Source organism: Salmo trutta, chromosome 22, assembly GCF_901001165.1.
Source record: "Salmo trutta chromosome 22, fSalTru1.1, whole genome shotgun sequence".
NCBI classification, from domain to species: domain Eukaryota; kingdom Metazoa; phylum Chordata; class Actinopteri; order Salmoniformes; family Salmonidae; genus Salmo; species Salmo trutta.
This window is the reverse complement of record NC_042978.1, coordinates 31,439,218-31,462,263: the sequence shown is the minus strand read 5'-3', so window position 1 is coordinate 31,462,263 and position 23,046 is coordinate 31,439,218. Positions and strand designations below refer to the sequence as shown.

At 42.6% G+C, this 23,046-nt stretch overlaps 1 protein-coding gene across 4 annotated transcripts in view; it reads left to right on the top strand.

The window, feature by feature from the left end:
• Positions 1-23,046, top strand: part of LOC115158578 (transforming growth factor beta receptor type 3) — a 151,229-nt gene that overhangs the window by 55,509 nt on the left and 72,674 nt on the right. The window lies entirely within an intron of this gene.

Genomic DNA, 23,046 nt, shown 5'->3' with positions numbered 1-23,046 from the left:
GTATTGTGGTTGTTCATTAGGTGATGGGAAATATGCAATATGTATACAAAATAATATACTTACCTGTTGTATCTTGAAAAAAAGCATTGGAATTAAAAGTGAAATGTTTAACCTATTAACCTGCTTCATTATTTATGTATTACCAGTTGATGAAGAACAACTCCAATTTCATACATCATTGAAATTTGTTTAGGAATAAGTAAGTTAAAGTTAAAATAACTTCTTAGATTTGATGGAGACATTCTACATCTTAGTACCTTATCAATTTATGATTTGTATCAATGTGGACGAGACAGGGGTGCAGGAACAGAGTATTTTTGCCGAGCAATGCAACGAAGCTGGATCATTCTGGCAATGATACCTGCACCATCTACACGCTGCAGACTCTTCGCCATTGTACACGATGGCCCATTGCTCTGAGACTTCCTTTGACCATTCTAAAGCCCGCATGGGGCATCCTTGCCTTAATGACGCTGACTTTCTGGTGTAACACAATATGAAGAAGAATGAAGAATCTGACATATCAGAATATCATTCCCTGACAGACATATTGTGTTCTTTCATCTTTCTGTAAACGAAGTTAACTGTTACACTGTCATGAAATATGATTATATATCGACTATGAAACAAATAGGACATGGCCTGCTTATGAGTTGAAAGAAAGTTAGATTAATTGAACTGAAAATGGCGAGAACAGGTGTTCGAAGCTGAATGCTTTTGGTTAGCTTGAGAATAATAATTGCATGATTTATCATTCTACGGTATGTATGTATCTATGTAATATAGTAGAATGTTATGAACCGACACTGAATCGTAGGAGCTAACAACTAGCTATGTAAAAGTTGGACGGAAGAACGCCCAGTGCTGCTTACCTGAGATGACATCATCACACAGTCCTTCGTAGGTGTCCGCTATGACTTCCTTTTTGTCGGAAAGAAAGGCTGAACAATATTGATTGTAGCCAAACTGACACTCAAAAAATTGCCAAAATGGAGGGTGGTTGATAACGAGTTTTGTTTTCAAATACATTTTTTGTTCTCAAAATATTTTCGGGGAATAAATGCATAGTTTTACGCTCTATTACAAAATATTTGATTGCAAAACATTTAGTTTTCCTTTGAAGCCTCATTTTGGCTTTCAGAACAATTATTTTTGATTGAAAATATAAAAGTTGCTTCAGAACAATTATTTGACTTGAAAATAAAAAAGTTTTGCTCTTGACAAAAATACATCCATTTGTTGCCAGTCGGGGAGGGGGGCTAATAGCTGAACAATAGACTATTCAACCTTTATTCTTTAGTAGTCTAATAGCTGAGCTAGGTGTGAAAAACCCCTGTCCTATCACAGACCAGATTTGCCTTAACGACCAATGCACTGATTATGCTTTTGGGTCCCAATGCTTTACTGTCTTTAACTGACAATGAATGGGCAATATAAACCAAATAATAAACTGATAATTGTGCACAACTTCAAATGAAGCAAGCAGGGAGCAGGTTTTGAACCCTCAACCTTTTTGCCTGAAGTCCAGCGCATTATCGACAGTGCACCAAAAGCATGCTAAAGCCGCAGAGTCGATAGAGCATTCAGCGATAGAATCGGGGAGTTGGGAGTACCCCATCCACTTAAACAAATCTGACAGAGATCTGGGTCTGAGATTTGGGTCTGAGTTCTGGGTCTGCATCATTCCCTCCTTGATGGAGCGTTGTTTTCCTCTGCATCCCCTCATTCCCCTGCCAGCCTACCTTATCACAACCTGATTACTATCATCCCCTCATTCCCCTGCCAGCCTACATAATCACAACCTGATTACTATCATCCCCTCATTCCCCTGCCAGCCTACCTTATCACAACCTGATTACTATCATCCCCTCATTCCCCTGCCAGCCTACCTTATCACAACCTGATTACTATCATCCCCTCATTCCCCTGCCAGCCTACCTTATCACAACCTGATTACTATCATCCCCTCATTCCCCTGCCAGCCTACATAATCACAACCTGATTACTATCATCCCCTCATTCCCCTGCAAGCCAACATAATCACAGCCTGATTACTATCATCCCCTCATTCCCCTGCCAGCCAACATAATCACAGCCTGATTACTATCATCCCCTCATTCCCCTGCCAGCCAACATAATCACAGCCTGATTACTATCATCCCCTCATTCCCCTGCCAGCCTACCTTATCACAGCCTGATTACTATCATCCCCTCATTCCCCTGCCAGCCAACATAATCACAGCCTGATTACTATCATCCCCTCATTCCCCTGCCAGCCGACATAATCACAGCCTGATTACTATCATCCCCTCATTTCCCTGCCAGCCTACATAATCACAACCTGATTACTATCATCCCATGAAGAAATATCTACCCCTGACGTCTTATCTGCCTGCTGGGCCCATTTGAGATCTGTGTGTGTGTGTGTGACCTGAGGTTGGAAGCAGACTGATTAGCATCGCTGTGTAGTGGAGAGGCTCCAGATAGTGGCCCCATCGGCCCTCAGATCAGCAGGGGGACGGCCGGTGGGGTGCTGATAAGATCAGTCAACAGGATCCCTTGCCCTGGCAGCCCTGTGAGCTACTCCTCTCCTCTAGCCTGGCCTAACTGCTATCTACCCCCACAGAGAGTTCTGCCCTCTCTGTCACGTCCTGACCAGTAAAGGGGTCTATTTGTTATTGTAGTTTGGTCAGGACGTGGCAGAGGGTATTTGTTTTCATGGTTTTGTGTATGTGTTTAGATAGAGGGATATTTTGTGTAGAGTGTTTCTGGGGTATATTGGTGTAAGTGTCGATGTAGAGGGGGTAGCTGATTTAGGTGGTTCGGGGTGTGTGTATCGTAGAGGGGTATTTGATTTATGTGTTCCGGGGTGTTGGGTATGTTCTTGTGTTTGTATTTCTAAGGGGCTGTTCTAGTTTTGTATTTCTGTGTTGGCCTGGTATGACTCTCAATCAAGAACAGCTGTACATCGTTGTTGCTGATTGAGAGACATACTTAGGGAGCCTGTTTTCACCTGTCACTTTGTGGGAGGTTATTTCCGTGTTTAGCTTTATGCCTTACAGGACTGTTTATCGTCATTGTGTTTTTGTATACGTTTTGGTTTTCCTTCTTTGTCCTAATAAAAGAAGATGAGTGTACATATACCCGCTGCGTCTTGGTCCTCCACACACGACACTCGTGACACTTTCTGAGCAGTGATCCAGAAAGAACCAAGATACAGACAACACAAACACACGCATGCACACACACACCTATCTGATAAAGCTAGAGCTTAATGTTCATTGATAAGTTCCAGGAAATACAAGGCTTTTCCAACAGCCTTGTCTTTTCGGGCTCTCATCTAGTGCTGTCTGTCTGCTGTAGAGGAGTGATGATTGTGTTGCTGAACATCCTGTTTTGAGCATGCCGCAACGTTTCCCCAGGCCTAGTTATCGAATATGGCAAGTCACCGTATGGTGATATACTGTAGTCACGACCAGAATTATTGGCATCCTTGATAAAGATGAGCAAAAAAACACTATAAAATAAATAATTCAAATAATGAGCTGTATTGTATGCAAAAAAAATACAAAATTATATTATTTTATAGTAATACAATTGCTCAAATAAAAATATTTTGTTTTCAATACTCTGGCACCCTCCCCTTGCAAGGATAACAGCACTGAGCCTTTTAAAAATATATATATATATATATTTTTTTTGTCATTTAGCAGACGCTCTTATCCAGAGCGACTTACAGTGGTGAATGCATACATTTCATACAATTTCATACATATCATACATTTTTTTTTTTTTTTTTTTTTCCTGTGCTGGCCCCCCGTGGGAATTGAACCCACAACCCTGGTGTTGCAAACACCATGCTCTACCAACTGAGCTACAGGTAATATGATTGGAGAACACGTTGGGAGGGATCATAGACTATTCCTCGATACATAATCTTTCTGGATCCTTGATATTCTTTGTCTGTTGTTATGGACTGCTCTCTTCAATTCAAACCACAGGTTTTCAGTATGGGTTTAAGTCTGGAGACTGAGACGGCCATTGCAAAATGTTGATTTTGTGGTCAATTTACCATTTCTTTGTGGATTTTTATATGTGCTTGGGGTTATTGTCTTGCTGGAAGATCCACTTCTGGCGAAGTTTCAGCCTCCTTGCAGAGGCAACCAGGTTTTTTGCTAAAATATCCTGCTACTGAGTACAATTCATGATGCCGTTGACCTTAACAAGGGCCCCAGGACCAGTGGAGGCAAAATAGCCCCATAACATCAAAGATCCACCACCATATTTTACAGTAGGTATGAGGTACTTTTCTGCATATGCAGACGCCGAACCTCTTTTTTTGCCCATTCTTTATCAAGGGTGCCAATAATTTGGGTCGTTTACGTGGCCAAAAAGCTCTATTTAAATGTTTCTCTGAGCAATTGTATTAGTATAAAATAATAATATACACTGTATTTCTGATCAATTTGATGTTATTTTAATGGACAAAAATTGTGATTTTCTTTCAAAAACAAGGACATTTCTAAGTGACCCCAAACTTTTGAACAGTAGTGTGTATATATACAGTGAGGGAAAAAGTATTTGATCCCCTGCTGATTTTGTAGGTTTGCCCACTGACAAAGAAATGATCGGTCTATAATTTTAATGGTAGGTTTATATGAACAGTGAGAGACAGAATAACAACAAACAAATACAGAAAAACGCATGTCAAAAATGTTATAAATTGATTTGCATTTTAATGAGGGAAATAAGTATTTGACCCCTCTGCAAAACATGACTTAGTACTTGGTGGCAAAACCCTTGTTGGCAATCACAGAGGTCAGACGTTTCTTGTAGTTGGCCACCAGGTTTGCACACATCTCAGGAGGGATTTTGTCCCACTCCTCTTTGCAGATCTTCTCCAAGTCATTAAGGTTTCGAGGCTGACGTTTGGCAATTCGAACCTTCAGCTCCCTCCACAGATTTTCTATGGGATTAAGGTCTGGAGACTGGCTAGGCCACTCCAGGACCTTAATGTGCTTCTCCTTGAGACACTCCTTTGTTGCCTTGGCCGTGTGTTTTGGGTCATTGTAATGCTGGAATACCCATCCACGACCCATTTTCAATGCCCTGGCTGAGGGAAGGAGGTTCTCACCCAAGATTTGACGGTACATGGCCCCGTCCATCGTCCCTTTGATGCGGTGAAGTTGTCCTTTCCCCTTAGCAGAAAAATACCCCAAAAGCATAATGTTTCCACCTCCATGTTTGACGGTGGGGATGGTGTTCTTGGGGTCATAGGCAGCATTCCTCCTCCTCCAAACACGGCGAGTTGAGTTGATGCCAAAGAGCTCCATTTTGGTCTCATCTGACCACAACACTTTCACCCAGTTGTCCGCTGAATCATTCAGATGTTCATTGGCAAACTTCAGACGGCCATGTACATGTGCTTTCTTGAGCAGGGGGACCTTGCGGGCGCTGCAGGATTTCAGTCCTTCACGGCATAGTGTGTTACCAATTGTTTTCTTGGTGACTATGGTCCCAGCTGCCTTGAGATCATTGACAAGATCCTCCCGTGTAGTTCTGGGCTGATTCCTCACTGTTCTCATGATCATTGCAACTCCACGAGGTGAGATCTTGCATGGAGCCCCAGGCCGAGGGAGATTGACAGTTCTTTTGTGTTTCTTCCATTTGCGAATAATCACACCAACTGTTGTCACCTTCTCACCAAGCTGCTTGGCGATGGTCTTGTAGCCCATTCCAGCCATGTGTAGGTCTACAATCTTGTCCCTGACATCCTTGGAGAGCTCTTTGGTCTTTGCCATGGTGGAGAGTTTGGAATCTGATTTATTGATTGCTTCTGTGGACAGGTGTCTTTTATACAGGTAACAAACTGAGATTAGGAGCACTCCCTTTAAGAGTGTGCTCCTAATCTCAGCTCCTTACCTGTATAAAAGACACCCGGGAGCCAGGAATCTTTCTGATTGAGAGGGGGTCAAATACTTATTTCCCTCATTAAAATTCAAATCATTTTATAACATTTTTGACATGCGTTTTTCTGGATTTTTTGGTTGTTATTCTGTCTCTCACTGTTCAAATAAACCTACCATTAAAATTATAGATTGATCATTTCTTTGTCAATGGGCAAATGTACAAAATCAGCAGGGGACCAAATACTTTTTTCCCCCACTGTATATACAGTTGAAGTCGGAAGTTTACATACATTTAGGTTGGAGTAATGGATTGTAATGAAAGAAATAAAAGCTGAAATAAATCATTCTCTCTACTATTATTCTGACATTTCACATTCTTAACATATAGTGGTGATCCTAACTGACCTAAGACAGGGAATTTTGTGGACTTGTGGTGGTCTACAATGTATTTTCTGAGGTCTTGGCTGATTTCTTTTGATTTTCCCATGATGTAAAGCAAAGAGGCACTGAGTTTGAAGGTAGGCCTTGAAATACATCCATAGGTACACCTCCAATTGACTCAAATGATGACAATTAGCCTATAAAAAGCTTCTAAAGCCATTACATCATTTTCTGGAATTTTCCAAGCTGTTTAAAGGCACAGTCAACTTAGTGTATGTAAACTCCTGACCCACTGGAATTGTGATACAGTGAATTATAAGTGAAATAATCTGTCTGTAAACAATTTGTCAATTTGTCATGCACAAAGTAGATGTCCTAACCGACTTACCAAAACTATAGTTTGTTAACAAGACATTTGTGGAGAGGTTGGAAAACAAGTTTTAATGACTCCAATCTAAGTGTATGTAAACTTCCGACTTCAACTGTAGCTCAGAATTTGAATTATTTATTTTATACAGTCTTTTTTGCTTATCTTAATGAAGGGTGCCAATAATTCCAGTTGTGACTTTATACAGTATATCAACCCAGTTACAAAGGGCTACCAAGTGGTACTGTATAAAAAGTCATTATCCATCATGTAGGCAGCTGCTCCAACCAACTGTGTTTCTGTTGTAACAAAGTGCCTGCTGATTTCATGCTGAAGTGGATTGACCATTATTATCATTTGCCAGGGGAGGGAGGGATGTAGAATATTTTGATAGATTAGTATTACTGGCCGGCTAATCGAAAGGATGTTTTCAGTTAGCACTGAGTCACTGTGGACTGTCAGACGCATAATTAGTTCTGTCAATAAAGGAAAACACCCTGTTCCTGGTTGTTGCAGCCAGGGCTGCTGAAAGCTGGAGTTGTATGTGTGTGTGTAAGTGGGTCCCTGTGTGTGTGATAGTGTCAGGTCTGACTGACTGGATGGAGGTGTAGAGAGAGAGGTCTCTGACAGCTGTGTTGTAGTACTGGGGTACAGGCAGCTTATTAACAACGGGCTGTGCATACATTGGTTATGAACATTTCACTCTACTATGCTGAGGTATTATGAATGCTTGGACGCGAAACATCATTTACTTGGGCCTGAAAGGTCATGCAATTGTGTTCAGAATGCTTGACGCAGGCGGCTGGCCAAATGCCTTGAATCATGGTGTAGTTATTATTGTCTGACGGTGTGGTATGTCTCACTTGGAATATGTTTTCATCATACCTTAATACTGCAGATATCCACAGCCTGGTGTCTGTTTACAGCAGTTGGATCCTCCTCTTTTTGCGTGTTGTATTGGCATTCGTTGCTTATGTAGTAATTAACTGAGAGTTTTGTATTTAATGGGATCTTTTCCTTGTTTACGTCCGTATGCTCTGACCAGTCACGGTATGCCGCCTGGGACTGGCCTAGCGTGCCGAGGCTGGCAGCAGCTGTGATCATGTGAGGGTTGTGTGAGGGGTTTGATGTTACCGTAACGTGATAGGTCCAGACAAGCCCCCGTCCCTCCCTGTCCCTGGCCAGTCACTAGCATGGCTACGTCTCAAATGACACACTATTCTCTATTTCCTACATAGCACACTAGTTTTGACAAGAGCCCAGGACCACCTAGGCTCTGGTCAAAATGTGTACACTATATAGGGAATAGCGTGCCATTTGGGACACAGCCCATGTGTCCTGGGCCTGGCTATGACTGTAATGGACCCTGGTCCCCCAAATCCCTGCACCAACCTCCCCATCATCAATCAGGCTGGGCTTCCAGGCTCCTGCCGGGGCTCTCCATAGGGCCTCTAGTCTGCACAGGTTCCTCTGGAGGTGCGTGGCAGTCCCAGCTCCCAGGTCCAGGGCCACCTGATAATAGCTGGTAGTGCTGAACAATTATCATAAATGTAGTTTAAAATTTTTTTTTTTTTACAACTAATTGACCAACATGGGTTCAATTATTTGAATTCCATTTCTTTCGGGTTTTTTTCTGTGAGATCAATGCGCACATTGCGCAGTTTCTCTAGAGATAAATCAGATCCAGCCTGAAATGTGCGATCTAGTAGGGAGTTGTATTTTCCAACAGGCCAATATTCTACATAGTAATTCATGCGCAACGGATTATGGTCATTGTCATCTACTTGTCCGGTCTGTGTTTCTTTTACGCCTGCTACAGAAGAGAGAATAATGTGTCATTGTGAGGTGACATAGAGAGCAGCTGTTGCTTCGCGAGGTGTCTCTACCTGAAAATACATGATCTAAGTGATTGATAGTTGTTATTCGGCAGTCATAAAAGTGTGCCTTATTTACTTTAAAGAACTACAAAATGTAGATTTTTGTCAGACAGCATAGGCAGCAGCTCTATACAGATGAGATGATGACTTGGAATGAAATAATAAAGTCATCAAATTAAACAAATCTAATATTCAAAATAACTGAAATATTTTATTAAAGTAAAGTAATGTGAATAAATAATGGTTAAAAAGTGATAAGGTGTAATTGGCAGTCACTACCATCATGGGACTTTATTAATAGCTTTATTCTGTGTTGTTACATCATTTAACCCACATAATGCATAGTGCATTTCATGTTATTATCTTCTAATAATCTGACCAAAACCTCAAAAATCACTAATTACTTAGCACTACTATCTGGGCTTTGATCACTGGGGCCTCTGGTCCTTTTCTCTTCACATCCTCCACGGGTTCCGGGCCCTGGGCCCTGCCTGCTGTGACGTCTAAATCACATTACCGCTGGCTGAGGAGTGCAGAGTGACAATGGTTCCGGATGGAATCTGGATGGATTGCATCTCAGTCTCTCTGTGGGCAGATAGAGACACATAGTATCTGCTGCTCAGCTCTCCTCTGTCCTCTACACATCTGGCTGGTAGGAGTAGGAGAGGGGATGGGGAGCTGGGACTGGCAGTGGGAGTGGGGACTGGGAGTGTGGACTGGGACTGGCAGTGGGGGTGGGGACTGGCAGTGGGAGTGGGGACTGGGACTGGCAGTGGGAGTGGGAGTGGGGACTGGCAGTGGGAGTGGGGACTGGGAATGTGGACTGGGACTGGCAGTTGGAGTGGGGACTGGGACTGGCAGTGGGAGTGGGGACTGGCAGTGGGAGTGGGGACTGGGACTGGCAGTGGGAGTGGGGACTGGCAGTGGGAGTGGGGACTGGGAATGTGGACTGGGACTGGCAGTTGGAGTGGGGACTGGGACTGGCAGTGGGAGTGGGGACTGGCAATGGGAGTGGGGACTGGGACTGGCAGTTGGAGTGGGGACTGGCAGTGGGAGTGGGGACTGGCAGTGGGAGTGGGAGTGGGGACTGGCAGTGGGAGTGGGGACTGGGAGTGGGAATGGGAGTGGGAGTGGGGACTGGCAGTGGGAGTGGGGACTGGGACTGGCAGTGGGAGTGGGAGTGGGAGTGGGGACTGGCAGTGGGAGTGGGGACTGGGAGTGGGAATGGGAAAGTGTCTGTGAGTTCCAGTGCTTCCACAGCTGATAGATTGATATCACATTATCTCCCCCTTCCCACATTATAAGTGTGAAAGATCATGAGTTGATGCATTCCTCAGTTGATCTATAATGTCTGGAAGTTGACTGGCTAAATGGCCTCACAGGTTTTCTCCAGGTATTTCTACGTCAGTGACCCTCCCATGGGCGCATTCAGTCTGACGTGAAAGAGTGTATCACAACACTGTTAATCTTATTATTTTACACTCTCTGGCACTACTTTCTCTTAACCTTTGCCATTTTGTTTCCCCGCAACTATGTTTATGCCTTTGCTTTCAGGTGACTCACTTCTTTTGGAATTGATTCTGTCTGCTTCTAAAATTCCACAACTCTCTCTCTTTCTCTTTCTCTCTTTATTTCTCTCTCTCTCTCTCTCTCTCTCTCTCTCTCTCTCTCTCTCTCTCTGCTCAAAGCCAAGGCCCCTGGAGCCAGCTGTATATGAGAGCAGGTATGATTGTATCTGAGTTGCCTTGCGTTAGTTTATTCTCCCAGGAGGGATGGAGAGGCTTTTTCCAGAGTCTGGACAGAGGGGGAGGTTTAAGTAGATTAGATGCTCATCTACAATTTTCCACGAGGACAAACATGAAGAAAGGGGTGAGAAAAAAAGAGGGAGAGAAGCTATGCGAGACGTACTTGTGGGGCTTTCGTCTCACTTGTTGTGTGACTGCGTGTGTGTGTGTGTGTGTGTGTGTGTGTGTAATTGAGTGTGTGTGTCTGGCTCAGAACGTCTCTGAGCCAAGCCCCCTTGAAGATAAGCGTTCTGTAATTTCTTCCATTCGTCTCTCTCAGAGGGCCTTTTTATTATGATTATTGCAGCATTTTTATGGCCCATATCGCTAAATACTCAAATTTGCTCTCCTACTCTCCCTCTCTTCCCCAGGGCCTTATTCCTTTAGATCTGTGGGAGACTATGATCAAGAGGCTTTGAAGCCATGCCTATACTTTCTTTAGTACTATATCCTCTGTCTCTAATATATTCTAATATGTCTGTCTCTAATATATTCTCTCTGTTGTGTGTCTCTAATATATTCTCTCAGTTGTGTGTCTCTCTCTAATATATTCTCTCTGCTGTGTCGCTCTCTAATATATTCTCTGCTGTGTCTCTCTCTAATATATTCTCTCTGTTGTGTCTCTCTCTAATATATTCTCTCTGTTTCTCTAATATATTCTCTCTGCTGTGTCTCTAATATATTCTCTGCTGTGTCTCTCTCTAATATATTATATCTGCTGTGTCTGTCTCTAATATATTATCTGTATCTAATTTATTCTCTCTGTTGTGTCTTCCTAATATATTCTCTCTGCTGTGTCTCTTTAATATATTATCTCTGCTGTGTCTTCCTAATATATTCTCTCTGCTGTGTCTCTTTAATATATTATCTCTGTTGTGTCTCTGTCTAATATATTATACCTGCTGTGTCTCTAATATATTCTCTGCTGTGTCTCTCTAATATATTATCTCTGTGTCTCTCTAACATAGTATCTCTGCTGTCTCTCTCGCTCTAATATATTCTCTGCTGTGTCTCTCTAATATATTATCTCTGTGTCTCTCTCTGATATATTCTTTCTCTGCTGTGTCTCTCTCTAATATATTCTCTGCTGTGTCTCTCTCTAACATAGTATCTCTGCTGTCTCTCTCGCTCTAATATATTCTCTGCTGTGTCTGTCTCAAATATAGTCTCTCTGTTGTGTCTCGCTCTAATTGTCACGTCCTGACCAGTGAAAGGGTCATCTGCCATAGTAGAATGGTCAGGGCGTGGCAGGGGGGTTGTTTTGTGTGTTTTGGGGTTTTTTGGTTCAAGGGGAATTTGTTCTAGTTTTCTGTTTCTATGTTTCATTTTCCATATGTGGCCGAGTATGGTTTCCAATCAGAGGCAGGTGTCTTTCGTTGTCTCTGATTGGAAGCCATACTTAGGCAACCTGTTTTCCTTTGGGTTTTGTGGGTGGTTATTTTCCGTTTAGTTGTTTTACCTGACGGAACTGTTGGTCGTTGTTATTTTGCTGTTTAAGTGTTCTCATAAAATAAATTAAGAATGAGCACTATCCACGCTGCGCCTTGGTCTCTTCACTACGACACCTGTGACACTAATATATTCTCTCTGCTGTGTCTGTAATATATCCTCTGCTGTGTATCTCTCTAATATATTCTCTCTGCTGTGTCTGTAATATATCCTCTGCTGTGTATCTCTCTAATATATTATCTCTGCTGTGTCTGTCTCTGATATATTATCTCTGTCTCTAATATATTCTCGCTGCTCTCTCTCTAATATATTCTCTCTACTGTGCATCTCTAATATATTATCTCTGGTGTGTCTCTAATATATTCTCTTCGTTGTGTGTCCATCTAATATATTCTCTCTGTTGTGTCTGTCTAATATATTATCTCTGTTTCTCTCTCTCTAAAATATTCTCTCTGCTGTGTCTTTCTCTAGTATATTCTTTCAGTTGTGTGTCTCTCTCTAATATTGTCACGACTTCCTCCGAAGTTGGTCCCTCTCCTTGTTTGGGCGGTGTTCGGCGGTCGACGTCACCGGTCTTCTAGCCATCGCTGATCCACCTTTCATTTTCCATTGGTTTTGTATTTATTTTCTACACACCTGGTTTTTCATTATCCAATTCCATGTTCATGTATTTAACCCTCTGTTTCCCCCATGTTTGTTGTGCGTGATTGTTTCAATGTTCATTTCGGGTTCATGATGGCTGGTTTTCCACGGGTGCTGTGTTCACCCGTGCGTAATATACACTGCTCAAAAAAATAAAGGGAACACTAACATACCACATCCTAGATCTGAATGAATGAAATAATCTTATTAAATACTTTTTTCTTTACATAGTTGAATGTGCTGACAACAAAATCACACAAAAAGAATCAATGGAAATCCAATTTATCAACCCATGGAGGTCTGGATTTGGAGTCACACTCAAAATTAAAGTGGAAAACCTCACTACAGGCTGATCCAACTTTGATGTAATGTCCTTAAAACAAGTCAAAATGAGGCTCAGTAGTGTGTGTGGCCTCCACGTGCCTGTATGACCTCCCTACAACGCCTGGGCATGCTCCTGATGAGGTGGCGGATGGTCTCCTGAGGGATCTCTTCCCAGACCTGGACTAAAGCATCCGCCAACTCCTGGACAGTCTGTGGTGCAATGTGGCGTTAGTGGATGGAGCGAGACATGATGTCCCAGATGTGCTCAATTGGATTCAGGTCTGGGGAACGGGCGGGCCAGTCCATAGCATCAATGCCTTCCTCTTGCAAGAACTGCTGACACACTCCAGCCACATGAGGTCTAGCATTGTCTTGCATTAGGAGGAACCCAGGGCCAACCGCACCAGCATATGGTCTCACAAGGGGTCTGAGGATCTCATCTCGGTACCTAATGGCAGTCAGGCTACCTCTGGCGAGCACATGGAGGGCTGTGCGGCCCCCCAAAGAAATGCCACCCCACACCATGACTGACCCACGCCAAATGGGTCATGCTGGGGGATGTTGCAGGCAGCAGAACGTTCTCCACGGCGTCTCCAGATTCTGTCACATCTGTCACATGTGCTCAGTGTGAACCTGCTTTCATCTGTTAAGAGCACGGGGCGCCAGTGGCGAATTTGCCAATCTTGGTGTTCTCTGGCAAATGCCAAACGTCCTGCACGGTGTTGGGCTGTAAGCACAACCCCCACCTGTGGACGTCGGGCCCTCATACCACCCTCATGGAGTCTGTTTCTGACCATTTGAGCAGACACATGCACATTTGTGGCCTGCTGGAGGTCATTTTGCAGGGCTCTGGCAGTGCTCCTCCTGCTCCTCCTTGCACAAAGGCGGAGGTAGCGGTCCTGCTGCTGGGTTGTTGCCCTCCTACGGCCTCCTCCACGTCTCCTGATGTACTGGCCTGTCTCCTGGTAGCGCCTCCATGCTCTGGACACTACGCTGACAGACACAGCAAACCTTCTTGCCACAGCTCGCATTGATGTGCCATCCTGGATGAGCTGCACTACCTGAGCCACTTGTGTGGGTTGTAGACTCCGTCTCATGCTACCACTAGAGTGAAAGCACCGCCAGCATTCAAAAGTGACCAAAACATCAGCCAGAAAGCATAGGAACTGAGAAGTGGTCTGTGGTCACCACCTGCAGAACCACTCCTTTATTGGGGGTGTCTTACTAATTGCCTATAATTTCCACCTGTTGTCTATTCCATTTGCACAACAGCATGTGAAATGTATTGTCAATCAGTGTTGCTTCCTAAGTGGACAGTTTGATTTCACAGAAGTGTGATTGACTTGGAGTTACATTGTGTTGTTTAAGTGTTCCCTTTATTTTTTTGAGCAGTATATTTACCTTTTGTATTAGGTCAAGTGTATTGTTACCTTGTGCCTTTATTTTGAGTAAAGTACGTTGCTCACTCATTCTGCTCTCCTGCGCCTGACTTCATGCACCAGCTACACCCACCTTCTGACAAATATATTCTCTCTGCTGTGTCTGTCTAATATATTTTCTGCTGAGTCTCCCTAATATATTATCTCTGCTGTGTTTCTCTAATATATTTTCTGCTGTGTCTCTCTCTAATATATTATCTCTGCTGTGTCTCTCTAATATATTCTCTCTGCTGTGTCTCTCTAATATATTCTCTCTGCTGTGTCTCTGTTTAATAAATTCTCCCTGCTGTGTCTCTCTCTAATATATTATCTCTGCTGTGTTTCTCTAATATATTCTCTGCTGTGTTTCTCTAATATATTCTCTCTGCTGTGTCTCTCTAATATATTTTCTCTGCTGTGTCTCTGTTTAATATATTCTCCCTGCTGTGTCTCTTTCTAATATATTATCTCTGCTGTGTTTCTCTAATATATTCTCTCTGCTGTGTCTCTGTTTAATATATTCTCCCTGCTGTGTCTCTCTCTAATATATTCTCTCTGCTGTGTCTCTCTAATATATTCTCTCTGCTGTGTCTCTCTCTAATATATTATCTCTGCTGTGTCTCTCTAATATATTCTCTCTGCTGTGTCTCTGTTTAATATATTCTCTCTGCTGTGTCTCTCTAATATATTCTCCCTGCTGTGTCCCTCTCTAATATATTCTCTCTGCTGTGTCTCTCTAATATATTCTCTCTGCTGTGTCTCTGTTTAATATATTATCTCTGCTGTGTTGCTCTAATATATTCTCTGCTGTGTCTCTCTAATATATTCTCTCTGCTGTGTCTCTCTAATATATTCTCTCTGCTGTGTCTCTCTCTAATATATTATCTCTGCTGTGTTGCTCTAATATATTCTCTCTGCTGTGTCTCTCTAATATATTCTCTCTGCTGTGTCTCTGTTTAATAAATTCTCCCTGCTGTGTCTCTCTCTAATATATTATCTCTGCTGTGTTGCTCTAATATATTCTCTGCTGTGTCTCTCTAATATATTCTCTCTGCTGTGTCTCTGTTTAATATATTCTCTCTGCTGTGTCTCTCTAATATATTCTCTCTGCTGTGTCTCTCTAATATATTCTCTCTGCTGTGTCTCTGTTTAATATATTCTCCCTGCTGTGTCTCTCTAATATATTCTCTCTGCTGTGTCTCTAATATATTCTCTCTGCTGTGTCTCTAATATATTCTCTATGCTGTGTCTCTTTCCTCTGGCCTTAAAGTGCATGTCAAAGAGCGGCTTCAGCTTTTTTAATAACAACAGGTCAATTTTGAATACCAACTGCCTGTCACAGACAGTGGATAAACATGCCACTATTTCCTGGATAGCTCTGTTGAGGCATGGAGTTTGGAGTGTTTTAGAGATGGTCAGTGGGAGAGATAGTGTGAGGAGATTGGGTCTGACAGTGTGAGGTGTGGTTGAGTGTGTGCCTGCATGTGTGTGTGTGCTCTTCATATCATGTCTCACTGACAGTATGAAAAAGCCAAACATGAGAGAGAAAGTGTGTGGGAGTGTCAGAGGCACAACCAAATAACATTTATTCTGTCCAATACTGTAGTTCAGTCTGGTTCAATGGATTTTTTGGTGTCCGGACTAACAGATCTTTCTGCTTAAGCAATTTACCGGCTATTTTGAAGATGTCTGCCTCATAACAAAGTCTGAGGAATTCAATTATTGCTGATGTTTAACTATGGTTAACCTTGAAATATAGTATATCAAGCATTACATGTTAAGAGCCTATCTGTTAATGTAACAGAACATATAAACACAGCAAGTGAGTTTCTTCTGAAGATAACGATCTGAGGTTTGAACTATGTAAGGTCGTGAACAAACAACTTGTTTGTGCATATTTGCTCTGAACATTTTCTTGGCTCTAGTGTACATCTGAAATGTCACTCTCAGACACAATATCGTACTGTTTGTGCATTTGCTGTGTTTATCATTTTTGACAGACTTTGGAACTGAAAATGTGCTGACGCCAGTCACTATTGAAGACAGTAGCTAGAAGTCTCTGTTCTCTCTTTTTCTCATCTGAACCTGCCTTGACTAATTGAGTTAGAATTGATTTAAAGCCAGTAAATGTAAATAATATGACACTGACAGAACTTGTTGTGGATTGAGTTAGTGATTTACTGTGATTTACAAGCTTTGGTCATTCACACGCAGGAAGAGCTTAATATGATGAGCCTGCGAATAGAGTTAAAACCAGTCTGAATGGCGAGAGAGACAGAGAGGGAGACATGGGTGGTGGGGGGTAGAGAGAGGGGGGGTTAGAGGGAGAGAGAGATTGAAGGTAGGTTCAACAAACTGATACGTTAAACTATAGTTCCCCCTAACCCCCCTCTCCACCTATATTAGTATCCATCAAAACTAGGTCTGTACAGTATGTCAGGTATCCATGTGAAAACTTCTCTGGGTGTATTTCCCCTCCAGGTAACAGAGCACCTCTTCCCATCTGATAGTGGAGCTCAGCTCAGCTGGGGCGGCAGGTAGCCTAGTGGTTAGAGTGTTGGGCCAGTAACCGAAAGATTGCTAGATCAAATCCTGAGCTGACAAGATCAAAATCTGTCATTTTGCCCCTGAACAAGGCGCTGTTCCTAGGCCGTCATTGTAAATAAGAATTTGTTCTTAATTGACTTGCCTACTTAAATAAAGGTTAAATAAAAAATTAAAAAACCTTGATTGTGATAAAGTTTTGGCCTATTTGTCAAACTGCTGATGGAGGGGCCAAATCCTAACATGTCTGAGGTAGAGTCTTGTTTCAGTGAGGCCTACAGGCTTCTAAATCTCAAGGCTAAATTTGGTCCTGGGGGCCCAGCCTGCGCCACCAGTGCAGGGCAGCGTACAACAACACAGGTCCCAACAGTGTTGAGTTAGCTGAATCACTCCTCTCCCTCTGACAGTGATAATGACAGTAGGGAAGACATAGCTTGGTCATAGCTTCATGCTGTGAGGTTATGGGTAACAGAGGCTCGCTCCGTCGCTCGTTAAGAAAATCCTCAGCGCTCCTAACAAAGCCTCCAGTGTATGAGAGTTCAATTAGGCTAGTTCAGATAGCAGCAACCTGAGAGAGACTACATATCAGAGCAGAGTTACTGCTTTCCAAAGGGAGAAAGCTCATAGTTAGACTTAGTGGGATTATCAGCACAGTGAGCGGATAAACAACTAAAACCCTGATAAAAGACACAATCAGAAACATTATAGCTCGGTAATTGTGCAGGAACAGTCAACAGAGTGATCTGCAATGTTTTGATGAGAAAATGCTCCGATATTTACCTAGTGAAGCAACTGAGTGAAATGAAAGGTGGTGGTGGTGTTAATGCACTGTAGCTGACCCTATGCTGACTGTAGCTGACCCTATGCTGACCGTAGCTGACCCTATGCTGACTGTAGCTGACCCTATGCTGACTCTATGCTGACTGTAGCTGACCATATGCTGACTGTAGCTGACCCTATGCTGACTGTAGCTGACCTTATGCTGACTGTAGCTGACCCTATGCTGACTGTAGCTGACCTTATGCTGACTGTAGCTGACCCTATGCTGACTGTAGCTGACCCTATGCTGACTGTAGCTGACCCTATGCTGACTGTAGCTGACCCTATGCTGACCGTAGCTGACCCTATGCTGACTGTAGCTGACCCTATGCTGACCCTATGCTGACTGTAGCTGACCATATGCTGACCGTAGCTGACCCTATGCTGACTGTAGCTGACCCTATGCTGACTGTAGCTGACCCTATGCTGACTGTAGCTGACCATATGCTGGCTGTAGCTGACCCTATGCTGACTGTAGCTGACCATATGCTGACTGTAGCTGACTCTATGCTGACTGTAGCTGACCCTATGCTGACCCTATGCTGACTGTAGCTGACCATATGCTGACCGTAGCTGACCCTATGCTGACTGTAGCTGACCCTATGCTAACTGTAGCTGACCCTATGCTGACCATATGCTGACTGTAGCTGACCCTATGCTAACTGTAGCTGACCCTATGCTGACCGTAGCTGACCATATGCTGACTGTAGCTGACCCTATGCTGACCGTAGCTGACCCTATGCTAACTGTAGCTGACTCTATGCTGACTGTAGCTGACCCTATGCTGACCGTAGCTGACCCTATGCTAACTGTAGCTGACTCTATGCTGACTGTAGCTGACCCTATGCTGACCGTAGCTGACCCTATGCTAACTGTAGCTGACCCTATGCTGACTGTAGCTGACCCTATGCTAACTGTAGCTGACTCTATGCTGACTGTAGCTGACCCTATGCTAACTGTAGCTGACCCTATGCTAACTGTAGCTGACCCTATGCTAACTGTAGCTGACCCTATGCTGACTCTATGCTGACCGTAGCTGACCCTATGCTGACCGTAGCTGACCCTATGCTGACTGTAGCTGACCCTATGCTGACTGTAGCTGACCCTATGCTGACTGTAGCTGACTCTATGCTGACTGTAGCTGACCCTATGCTGACTGTAGCTGACCATATGGTGACCCCCCCCCCCCCCCCCCCCCGCCCCCGTAAAGGTTCAGGTTTCTAATGCTGTGTGTTACACTGTGTTGCTCCCACACCTGGTGGAAATGGCTCCAATCATAACAATGCTAATGTCAACAACCGCAAGTTGATATATTCATAAATGTCACAGTCATTTCACTAATCCTGCATTTATCAACTTGCAGTTGTTGACATAAGCACGTATATAATGCTTATGTACTGATTATGAATGTGTTATGTACAGTATAGGGTTTGAAAATGTTATGCAGCCCTTATGTAGGTACCTTTCAAACCCTCTGTCTTCTCAGGAAGACAGGATCATTATAGATCATATTATGACATCATTATAAGACATACAGTGGCTTACGAAAGTATTCACCCCCCTTGGAATTTTTCCTATTTTGTTGCCTTACAACCTGGAATTAAAATAGATTTTTTGGGGGTTTGTATCATTTGATTTACACCACATGCCTACCACCTTGAAGACGCAAAATATTTTTTATTGTGAAACAAACAAGAAATAAGACAAAAAAACTGAAAACTTGAGTGTGCATAACTATTCACCCCCCAAAGTCAATACTTTGTAGAGCCACCTTTTGCAGCAATTACAGCTGCAAGTCTCTTGGGGTATGTCTCTATAAGCTTGGCACATCTAGCCACTGGGATTTATGCCCATTCTTCAAGGCAAAACTGCTCCAGCTCCTTCAAGTTGGATGGGTTCCACTGGTGTACAGCAATCTTTAAGTCATACCACAGATTCTAAATTGGATTGAGGTCTGGGCTTTGACTAGGCCATTCCTAGACATTTAAATGTTTCACCTTAAATCACTTGAGTGTTGCTTTAGCAGTATGCTTAGGGTCATTGTCCTGCTGGAAGGTGAGTCTCAAATCTCTTGAAGACTGAAACAGGTTTCCCTCAAGAGTTTTCCTGTATTTAGCGCCATTCATCATTCCTTCAATTCTGACCAGTTTCCCAGTCCCTGCCGATGAAAAACACCCCCACAGCATGATGCTGCCACCACCCTGCTTCACTGTGGGGATGGTGTTCTCGGGGTGATGAGAGGTGTTGGGTTTGCGCCAGACATAGCGTTTTCCTTGATGGCCAAAAAGCAACATTTTAGTCTCATCTGACCAGAGTTCCTTCTTTCATATGTTTGGGGAGTCTCCCACATGCCTTTTGGTGAACACCAAACGTGTTTGCTTATTTTTTTTCTTTAAGCAATGGCTTTTTTCTGGCTCCTCTTCCGTAAAGCCCAGCTCTGTGGAGTGTACGGCTTAAAGTGATCCTATGGACAGATACTCCAATCTCCGCTGTGGATCTTAGCAGCTCCTTCAGGGTTATCTTTGGTCTCTTTGTTGCCTCTGATTAATGCCCTCCTTGCCTGGTCCGTGAGTTTTGGTGGGTGGCCCTCTCTTGGCAGGTTTGTTGTGGTGCCATATTCTTTCAATTTTTTTAATAATGGATTTAATGGTGCGCCGTGGGATGTTCAACGTTCCGGATAGTTTTTTATAACCCAACCCTGATCTGTACTTCTCCAAAACTTTGTCCCTGACCTGTTTGGAGAGCTCCTTGGTCTTCATGGTACCGCTTGCTTGGTGGTGTTGCAGACTCTGGGGCCTTTCAGAACAGGTGTATATATACTGAGATCATGTGACAGACCATGTGACACTTAGATTTAACTAATTATGTGACTTCTGAAGGTAATTGGTTGCACCAGATCTTATTTAGGGGCTTCGTAGCAAAAGGTGAATACATATGCACGCACACATCTTTTCCGTTTTTTATTTAAAGCAATCATTTCAGTTCACCAATTTGGACTATTTTGTGTATGTCCATTACATGAAATCAAAATAAAATTCCATTTAAATTAAAGGTTGTAATGCAACAAAATAGGAAAACTATTAAGTGGGCCATACATGGTTATGACAGGTCTTATGATGCTGATTGGCTGAAAGCCATGGTATATCAGACCATATATCATGGGTATGACGACCAAAAATATTTGTACTGTTCTAATTACGATGGTAACCAGTTTATAATAGCAATAAGGCACCTCGGGAGTTTGTGGTATATGGCTAGGGTTGGGGTTGGGGAGTAAGGGATTACATGTAAGGGATTACAAAAAAACGGTAACTGTAATCCGTTACGTTGTCAGCACAAATATTGCAATCAGATTACAGGTACTTTTGAAAAACTAGATGATTACTTCGAGGATTACTTTTAAATTCAGAAAGGAGGTTTGCACAAAAAATCTTTGAACACTTCTCTGTTTTCTCAATGACATTCAAATCAGCATTGAAAAAAGGTGCAAGTTTAAGTTTGTTCCACCACAAGTCAGAGACCACTATGATGACACACCAAATGTGTGTGATGGATCGTGGGAAAAGAGCAGGAATAGGTTTTTGTAGGCTACAGTCTAATCTATGTCTTTCAATGGTGCAACTGCTGTTGAAAAGTTTGGGGTCACTTAGAAATGTCCTTGTTTTGAAAGAAAAGCACATTTTTTGTCCATTAAAGTAACATCAAAATGATCAGAAATACAGTGTAGACATTGTTATTGTTGTAAATTACTTTTGTAGCTGGAAACTGCTGAATTTTTTATGGAATATCTACATAGGCGTACAGAGGCCCATTATCAGCAACCATCACTCCTGTGTTCCAATGACACATTGTGTTAGCTAATCCAAGTTCATAATTTTAAAAGGCTAAATGATCATTAGAAAACCCTTTTGCAATTATGTTAGCACAGCTGAAAACTGTTGTTCTGATTAAAGAAGCAATAAAACTGGCCTTCTTTAGACTAGTTGAGTATCTGGAGCATCAGCATTTATTGGTTTGATTACAGGCTCAAAATGTCCAGAAAAACTCATTTTTTTCTGAAACTCGTCCGTCTATTTTTGTTCTGAGAAATGAAGGCTATTCCATGCGAGAAATTGCCAAGAAACGGAAGATCTCGTACAACGCTGTGTACTACTCCCTTCACAGAACAGCGCAAACTGGCCCTAACCAGAATAGAAAGAGGAGTGGGAGGCCGCAGTGCACAACTGAGCAAGAGGACAGTACATGAGAGTGTCTAGTTTGAGAAACAGATGCCTCACAAGTCCTCAACTGCAGCTTTATTAAATAGTACCCGCAAAACACCAGTCTCAACGTCAACAGTGAAGAGGCGACTCCGGGATGCTGGCCTGGACAAAAAAAAAAGCTTGTCTTTGAAACACAAGGACATTTCTAAGTGACCCCAAACTTTTGAAGGGTAGTGTATGTATATATCCATTGATTCTTTAAGAATATAACTTACAAATGCCTCATGAGCTTAGTTCAACTGTCACACTCCATGAGAACCCAAAATATAAGCTTGTTTTTCTCCAATGTTTGTAAACATTGTGAATGTAAACAAACACTTTATATCCACATGTGGTTAAAACAATAATTTTGATATCATTGATGGTCAGTCCTTGCATCCATAGCTCTGTCTATTAATCTGAGAGTGGTTACATTTCTCCAGGCCCATCCCTCAGCTTTTTACCAAAACAGAGGCGGGGTGTCCATTGTGTTATTCTTTCATCTGTGAATTTGCCCTTTAAACAGCTGCATATTATCAAGATATTAAAGTGTCACCAACAAAAAGGTTAACAATAGGCCTATATCAAATGCAGCATATGGCATTCATTTTTCACATGTAAATAGCACTTTTCAGTAGTGCTCAAAGCATGGCATTCCATGAGCGCAGCATTTATTTTTGAACTAGAATCAATGAGTCCAATCAGGCCTCCATGACAACAAAATCATAAACAACAGAGTAGGGCTGGCTAATAAGTCCTTAGTTTTGGGGTCATGCTCAGGTAAAACAATTTGGCTAATCTATACTCGGGGCTCCTGAGTGGCACAGTGCTCTAAGGCACTGCATCTCAGTGCTAGAGGCGTCACTACAGACATCCTGGCTCAAATTCAGGCTGTATCACAACCAGCCGTGATTGGGAGTCCCATAGGGTGGCGCACAATTGGCCCAGCATCGTCCGGGTTTGGCCATTGTAAATAAGAATTTGTTCTTAACTGACTTGCCTAGTTAAATAAAGATAAAATAAAACACATTTCCAAGTCCTATTCTTGAAGATCAAGGGGTATAACATTTATTGGAATGACTAGAATTCTGATAGACTTTGGTTTTTAATGTAAAGATATAATTTAATGGTATTATTATATGTAGTAGAAAGCAATGGTTTAGAAGAAGACTACATAACCAACCCATATAGTAAAATTGAACATCCATATATGGCCAGCTACAGTATGTAAACTTTAACATTGATTTATCCTGCAATAGATGTCGTTCAATTGGTAATATACATTTTGTCT